The sequence below is a fragment of the Hakea prostrata genome, unplaced genomic scaffold, assembly GCF_041222555.1.
Source record: "Hakea prostrata isolate BN-2017 unplaced genomic scaffold, UWA_Hpros_2 contig_12, whole genome shotgun sequence".
In the NCBI taxonomy this organism is placed as follows: Eukaryota; Viridiplantae; Streptophyta; class Magnoliopsida; order Proteales; family Proteaceae; genus Hakea; species Hakea prostrata.
Window position 1 is genome coordinate 428,270 of NW_028291131.1, and position 9,089 is coordinate 437,358.

Genomic DNA, 9,089 nt, shown 5'->3' on the forward strand with positions numbered 1-9,089 from the left:
CGCCCACAGGATATTACAAGAGTAGAAGTGAGAATAAATTAAGTTTAATATTCCAAATATGATAACTATTAAAAAAGTAAGTAGGTCAGAACATTGGAAGCAAAAAACAGTTAAACAGTTAAAATCAAAAAGTCACATTGACCTGCGGCCTAATGAGGAAAAAAAGTTAAATCATCAACCAAGACATTACTTAAATATCACATGGTAAACAACTAAATCATCCAATAAAAGTAGATTTGGATGGCTTAATTAGTAATCTCTGGCTATCAAACAGAATGAAGAAATTCAACACATAATGAACAACAGAAGAGAAAACAAACAATAACTAATGCAACGGTTTCTCTGTTGAACAACTAGCAGATGTTTATCATTAACACGAGAGATGGAGAGCAGTGAAGAACACTAAAAGAAAGAAATTATAAATGGAATTACCAGACGCACGAGGAGGGAGTCTCAGAGGCAGATTTTGGATCGAACAATCTCGGGCGTATATCTGCTGCTCAAGAGTGGAAACCACCTGGAATCAGCTTTGAGCAATTAGAGCCAGCAATCGAAGCCTTGAGCAATTAGAGCCAGTGATAAAACCCTACTAATACTTCCCAACATCAATACAAGAATGCAAGAATTTAACAAGATAACACTGGTTTTTATTTTTGTGCCAGTCACCCCCCACACCTCACGGTGTTCCCTCAGCCTACGGCTGCCCACAAGACTCTCCAAAACATTCGATCCCCTCTCCCGTCTCTTTCCCCTCTATTTATTACCTCAACTAACCCTAATTCACCCTCATTCTCTCTCTCTCTCTCTCTCTCTCTCTCTCTCTCTCTCTCTCTCTCTCTCTCTCTCTCTCTCTCTCTCTCTCTCTCTCCTCCCCATGGCCTCATCCTAGGGTCCTAACAACTACCGGCCCCCTCGAAAATCACCTTGTCCTCAAGGTGATGGGAAATTTGAGAAGTTTGGTCGTCACATGCTTGTCGCATAGCTGTATTAATTCAGCATCTTGGCGCGCTCTCCTTGGCAGCCCATAGATCCCAAATCCAATTAATTCAAAACAATCCATACAGAGAAAAAGCTTTGGCGCTTCATCGAATGGAAAGAACACACCATGAATAGCCAGAGGAGCTGGGTTCAACAGAAAACCATGAACAACAAGCTGTTGTAATGAGTTGTGCATCAATATAGGAATCAAGGGCTTTCAATGGATAGCCGCCATTTTCTCCAGATGTGCAGAGGAAGCGATCAACTGCATGCCATTCTATGCATTCCAAATAAAACATTTGTTTTTCATCGTTCGACAGATTCCTAGGTGTAGGATGTGAAGTTAACCCATGAGCAAGAGTAGGGTTGCTGATTTCACCAAGCGTCGGTTTCACAATCGTCGTTGGGGGAAGCGTGGGTAAAATAGCCTAAGATGCCGGTGTCTTCCAATCGGCCAGATTTCTTTTGTCACCATCAACGAGATCGACGCCCATCTCAACCGCGGCGTCTCTCTCTCCTCCACCTGCGCCTCCATCGTTAATAGAAGGTAAGGACTGTAAGGTTGAAGACGATGGTTTTACCCTTTGTTGGCTTGGTCGAGTCGCTGGTTTGGTGAGACTATGGGTTAGATCGGTTTTCTGTTTGGGTTTTGGTCCATCTGAAAATTTTGGGTTCAAGGTAATGCTGAGGCCTGGGTTTTGTGTAAACAAAATGGGCTAGGCCCGTGAGAGATGGTTAAAAAGGGTAAGGTCCAAATACTTAAAACCATGGGTTATGATAAATGGGCTGGGTAATGGTTTGATGGAAGGGGTTGGGTTTTGGGTCATGAAACTGTAATAGGCCCAAATTAATTCTTTTGAATGGGCTAGGTTTAAACACTTAAAATCATGGGTTAAGAAACATGGGTTGGATATTGGGTTAGTGAAATAAAATGGGCTGGGGACTAATGGTATGGGTTGGGCCCAAGGGAGTTTTTGGGAAATCTGACGGCCCAATCTTTGAAATTGGTTTTCTTTTTGCTTAAGCTTGATACTTTGCATACCTGGAGGGCCGAATTGATAAGAATTTTGGCTTTTAATATGTGAATCAAACCCATGAACCGATTTGAATTGAGTAGAACCAACCCCAAAAACCCTAAAACCCAATCGTCTTCTTCCCCATTTTCTGCAAACAAACCATGTAGCCGCCTGAAGTCTTCCACTGTGTGCTCTTGTCTTCCCTCGATTCCTCTTCTCGTCGCCAACCTTTGATCTAGTAGGAAGATTTATCGTTGTTGCTATTTTAATCCGATAGGTGTTGATACCGAAACTCTCCCTCTCTTGCTTTTCTCTTCTCCACGCTCGACGAGACTCATCGCCACCTGTTGCAACTTTCGTTGCCCCATCAATCGACTTTACTGGGTGGTTTTGCAAATCTTTCCCATCGAAAACTGACGCAGATTCAACATGGGGGATCTTTGCATTCTTCCCATCACCGAAAACAGTAACTAGCGTCATCTTGAAGTTCGCCCAGGTAAACTCCGGCCAAGATCTCTTGGACACCCAATCCAATGCGTCTCCCTCCAAGTGTTGGAGAGCTATGCCTAACTGTTGGTCATCCTCGATGCTGCGTTCCCAGCAAAACAATAGGATCTCAAGAAGCCAACTCTGCACATCTTATGTGCCTGAAAACAGCGGCAATACCATCCTTCTCTAGGATCGAACTGCTCTGATACCAATTGATAAAACCCTACTAATACTTCCCAAAATCAATACAAGAATGCAAGAATTTAACAATTAACACTGGTTTCTTTGTGCCAGCCACACCCCACACCTCATGGTGTTCACTCAGCCTACGGCTGCCCACAAGACTCTCCAAAACATTCGATCCCCTCTCCCCTCTCTTTCCCCTCTATTTATTACCTCAACTAACCCTAATTCACCCTCATTCTCTCTCTCTCCTCCCCATGCCCTCATCCTAAGGTCCTAACAACCAGCATTCTTTTCAAAGCTTCGCAAATCTCTGAGTCGTAACGACTGTCAAGTAAAGGAGCCGGCGCACACACAAAGAAAACCGATCAAATTTACTAGAGAGAGCGCGAGACAGAGGGATTGCGAGGGATTGAGAGAGAGAAAAAGTGATAGAGCCAGAGGGATTGCAAGATTGCAGATCTGAACTTTAATATGAAATTTGCAAAAACGATGTGCCAAAGAAGATGCTTGAAGAACTCCAGAAATGCCTCATTTATTTCAGTCTGCCTTGGATCTGTTCATCCGCTAGTGATTGGAGCTGATACAGGTTGGATCTGTGCGAAGAAACAGAAACTATTGAATTGAAGACAAAGTGAAATGTTGGCGTAGGCTTGGGTGGGAGGAATTTGGGAAACGGCGTTTGTAATAAACACAACAAGTGAAAGGGACATACAACGGCAAGTAGCGATAGTTACAAATAGACATACAACCCGCTAAAAAGTTTTATATCCTTAGAAACGGCGAGTCTTTGAGTTACAAATAGACATACAATTAAGAAACGCCGTTAAAAGGTTTTACAACGGCGTTTATTAGAAACGCCGCTACAAAGTTGTATATCGTTTAGCCAGGTGAGTCTTTGAGTTACAAATAGACATACATAGACATACATAGACATACAACAACATTTCTAAGAAACGCCGTTAAAGGTTTTACAACGGCTAAACACCTTGTGTTAGAGTTACAAATAGACATACAACGGCGTTTCTAAAAAGTTTTGTATTATTTTAAAAAACAGAGTCGTAGGCATAAGAGACATACTGTTATAAAGCCACATATGATGGCGTTTTTTGGGAAATGCCGTTATAAGTTAACATACAGCGGCGGTGTTTTATAAAAACGCTGTCGTATCCTTACCCAAAGTGCCGCCATAGGTCCGTTTTCTTGTAGTGGTTAAAGAGTATGTGGGGGGGGGGGAGAAGGATTTAAATTGTACATGTAATGAATCAGATGTTTCTATATTGTTGATGCCGATTGGTTGACTGTATATGATGACATTCTGTGAGACCTATGAAATCTTTGTCTTACAACAACATCAACAACAAGCCTTATCCCACTAAATGGGGTTAGCTACATGCATCCTTGCCTTCCAATCTGCTCTAGTTGAAGCCATATTGGATACAAGGCTCAAGCCATGCATATCCTTTCTCACCACTTCTCCGTAGGTTGTTTTAGGTCTGCCCCCCACTCTTCTAGTTCCTTCGATTTGGATTAAAATCATTTCTCAATGTAGGGGCTTTTAAAGGCCTCCGTTGAACGTGTTTGTCGCACCTCAATCGACTTTCTTGTATCCTATCATTTATCAAAGCTACTCTTGGACCAGCCTTAATATGATAGTTCATTACCTTTTCCTTCCTAGTTTTGCCACTCATCTATCTTAGCATCCTCATTGTATTACATTGAGTTTATTTTTTATGCTTCATAGCAGCTGAAGACTTTGTAGCATACATCATGGCTGGTTGTACAACGGTCTTCTAGAATTTTCCTTTGAGCTTTTAAGGAATATATCAATCACACAACACCCTGGATGCACGTCTCCACTTCATCCACCGTATTCTTATTCTTTGGCTGGGAAATTTGTCTTAAATAATAAGAAAGGAGTATGGAATAGAACCTATGCCTAATCATGTTTCAATCTCAGAAATCATAAGGAACAAAACTGAAGAAGAAGAAGACCTATGCAGTGGACCACCTCTTCATAGCCTCAAGAAAAATGCTCTAGTAAAGTGAAATTATTTCTTCTTGTTGACTTACTTCAGTAAATGCTTTTGTCTTTTCTTCATCTCCCCCTCCCCCTTTTCTTTTTTCTTTTCATTTCTCTCTCGCTCTCTCTCTCTCTCTCTCTTTTAACCTAATGGCTTACCTTGTGCAAAATTACAGCTGTTCATCTTCCTGTTACTTCTTCCATCCTATATTATGGTGATTTTCTTTTGCTTCTTGATTTTTCTCTAAAGGAAACCTAATGGCTACTTGCTCTTTAGAGCTCTTTATTTTCTGATGGCACATTTATTTTATTTTTTTTTGAATAAAGGATCAAACTTCCATTAAAAAAGTTAAGATCAAAATACACACACACACACACACTTAGAGGAACCATAACACTCATCCCTGCAACAACGGTTGCCCCACATACACCCAAACTCACATGTTCCAAATGAATTAACAAAGCAAGCAAAACATAAAGAATCCAAGCCATGTACCTAAAACCTGAATCTTGGAAGCTCTGGAGCATCCCATCACAGCTCCTTGACATGTTCAGGCCGTTTACCTATAGGGGAAGAAGTCTAATCCTTTGCCCCTGATTTCTTAAGAAAGTCAGCAATTGGATTGGCCTTTCCAATAACAATGGGTAATCCTCCAATCAATGCACTCTATATAAGCTCTCGGCATGTACCATAGCTGCATTGCACACCAAGGAATTCGAAACTCTTTCATTGCCGACACCACTGAAAAAGAATCAGTTTCTATCCATTGCTTCTCAATACCAAGGGACTGAGCAATAGCCAACCCTTTCATCGAGCCCATAAATTCAACCTCTAAGTTTGTTTTGACACTTGAATACCAACGGAAAGAGGACATCACCATGGCACTAGAGTCTTGAATCACCCCCCCCCACACCTACATGCCTAGGATATCTTAAGGCTGAACCATCTATGTTAGGCTAAAACCAGCCCACTTTGGGTCATTTCCAAACCACTTGTTTTGGTATTGCATTTGGCTTCAACTTCACACGAAATGCTGCCCTTAACATCACCAATAGGTCATAGCTTCCTAACCCCCCCCCCCCACACTATAGGTCTCCAACTGAATCTCCCACATAATCAATCTGAACACCCAATCCTCCCCGCGACCATTTCCATCATGCTTCCTTTTGTTTCTCTCCATCCAAGTGAAGTATGGAAGCAAAACAGAACCCTTCAACCACACAATCACTAAAGAGGTGACTGTGGCCTTCATACGCCACCAAGCCCACACCTCTTTAGAGTTTGTCGTGGCTCCCATCTAAAAGTAATTTTTTGCAAAAGCACCCAAATAAAAGCACACTGCACAAGTAGATGGTCTATGCTCTCTTGCCTTTGAACCAAATAATATACACTTTGATGCCAAGGTAGTACCACATCCTTTCACCACCAAATCTATTGGGAGTCGTCCCATCAACATTCTCCACCCAAACACACTCTCACGAGGCTGCAAGTTCACACCCCAAATAGCCCTATGCCACTCCACCTTAGTGTATTGCCTTCTAATGCAATTCCAAGATGATTCGAGAGAAAAAATACCATTAGATTCCAGCTTCCAGTGTTCACTTCACTAGCATCACCCAATTCAATCTCTGAGGCTGACTGAAGAACATGTCAAAGAGGGTTCGACCAAACTAGGGAAAATCCTACTCCCCCTCATGGATATGATGTGCCACCATTTAAGGAAACTCTTTGACAGCAGCCCCATCTTATTGAAAACTTCTAGCAACACCATTACTGTAATTATTTTTTGTTGTTTTTCAGCCTCTTCTCCTTTTGGTGGTGGTTCTTTGTTGTATCCCTCCCCCTTTTCTTCTCCTTCCGGTTCTTTTTTTTTTTTTTTTTCAACTTCTTTCTTTTTATTTTCTATAAGTAAGTCAGTATGTGTGTTACATCATACAATGTCAACAATGCCAGTGTTCTGATCTGAATGGGTTGCAAACTAGTACTTCACTGTCTGTTGCACTATTAATGTGTATCCATGTTTAATTTGAATGGAAATATATTTTTATGTTTGTTACCGCTTTTCATTTAATATTGCAATATGCTCCAAGTCTCTAACTATTACATTGAAAAGTTTTAACACTGGAGTGCTTAGGTCACCTACATACTGACTAAGAAGATAGGATCGTAAATGCCTTGGATTGTCTAGCACCTTGACAATTATGGCCTTAATATATCACTTCTTATTGTATTTTTGTTTAGAGCACTCTTATCTTAAGTTTCTCCTATTTAAACTTTATAGCTAATCATGCAGAAATCCTTTCCCTTCGTCCCTCCTAGTTTCTAGAAATTTTCTTCTGCCATCTTTTCAACTTCTTTGTGAAGAAGATTACTTTTGTTTATATGCATTGTTAACATATCTCTGTCTGAAGCTATGGATAATTAGGTTCTTCTGATTGCGGTTTAGTCATTATAATACTTATTTATTCCATAAATTGTCATTGTATTTTGTACTTTTTTTGAATGCATTTCTCTTTGGTGTAGATTTTAATAAGGACTCCTCAAAGTTATTAGATTTTGCAATGGCAAGGCTACTGAGCAGAAAAAGTATTTTCATCTTCAACAATATGGCTTCTTCTTTTATGACGAGTGGATACAGCATCTCTCCTTCATTTTTGCGATTTATGACTATATGTAGGAGAGTGCAGGACAGAAGCAAGAAAAAGAGGGTGTGTGATCTAGAAATAGCAACAGAGAAGTGGAAGATAGCATCAAAGATTTTGTTTCTTATGGAGGTTTTGAAGAAAGAACCTAAGCAAATCATTCCTTTAAGATCATTGGAACAGTATAGGAAGAATATTAGCCTGCCAAAGCCCCCCACAAGATCTCAGAGTTCTTACGAAAATCACCAAAGCTGTTTGAATTGTACAAAGACCACAAGGGAGTTTTATGGTGTGGTATGACAAAGGAAGATGACGACTTGGTGGAAGAGGAAGCAAGGATCCTGGAGGAGAACACAGAGAGAGCTACTGAGTATGTTACGAGGCTCTTGATGATGAAAATGGACAAGATTGCCCACTTCCGGAGAGACTTTGGCTTACCTTATGATTTCCGAACCAGGTGGGTCTACAAATACCCGCAATACTTTAGGGTGGTTAAATATGAGGATGATGTTGAGTTTTTGGAACTTGTCTCCTGGAATCCAGCTTGGGCTGTAACAGAACTAGAGAAGAAAGTAGTTGGGTTGAATGAAGCCAACCCTCCCACTCCAAGAATTCTCACACTTCCCTTCCCCATGAAATTCCCTCAGAACTACAAGAAAATTTTCCGTTTTGGTGGGAAAATTGAACACTTCCAGAAACGTTCTTATCTATCTCCATATGCTGATGCTCGAGAGCTTACAGCTGGATCATAGGAATTCGATAAGAGAGTAGTAGCTGTGATGCATGAAATACTAAGCTTTACCATTGAGAAAAAGGTGGTTACTGACCACCTCACCCACTTTCGTCAAGAGATGGTGATGCCCCAAAAGCTCATAAGACTTCTTCTAAAGCATTTTGGGATTTTCTATGTCTCTAAGAGAGGTAAGAGATTTAATGTGTTCTTGACAGAAGCTTATGAGGGTTCTGAGTTGATTCAAAAGTGCCCCTTGGTTCTTTGAAAAGAAAAGGTCCAGGCCTTGATTGGTTACAGAGGAAGACCCCTTAGAATTGAATCATTTAGTAACTTCCCAGATATGGAGGGTTATGATAATCTATTTAATAGTTACATTAAAAGTGAAGATGCCATTACAGAGCTTGAGAGTGAGGATGAAATTGCTAGGATAGAGGACCTATCTGCTCCCGATCATGAGATGGAAGTGGAAGATATCTGTGGTGCTTACACAAACAGTTGACCAGTTGATTATCATGAGGTTAGTCCTCTCTTTCTTGATATGTTGAGATTGTGTAATAAAGAAGAATCTCACTATGTTCCACAGGAACCAGTGAAGCAAAACCAAATGCATCGTTTTTGAACTCAATGAAAAATATCTCCAGCCTCTATCAATTTCTATGGAGGAAATAGAAAAGCCCGAGAATACCATAAGCTTCTAGGACACCTTAAAAGAAGCTCAACTTCATTTTCATTTTCAGTCATAGGTTCCCCAATGTGGTGGCACAAACAAGATAAGAACCCTTTGAGATTTGAAAGCCCTGGTCTCCTCATTCTTAATGCAGTTCATCGGTGGAAGAGATGACCAAACCTTGCTAGTATCCTTCAAAAGGGTATCACCATGCAGAAGTATATGGACACTGCACGGAAAGGACGGCTAACATCTTCAGCTTTGAGACATAAGGGACACGGGGAAGGAAAAAGAAAGGAAAAACCTTGAAATGTCTAGAGATCATTAAGATTCAGCTTCAAAAGCAGGAAAACAAAA

General features: G+C 40.7%; 1 pseudogene; it reads left to right on the plus strand.

The window, feature by feature from the left end:
- Positions 1-7,251: 7,251 nt before the first annotated feature.
- LOC148999377 (protein WHAT'S THIS FACTOR 1, chloroplastic-like) lies at positions 7,252-8,570 on the plus strand (annotated as a pseudogene).
- The last annotated feature ends 519 nt before the right edge of the window (positions 8,571-9,089 follow it).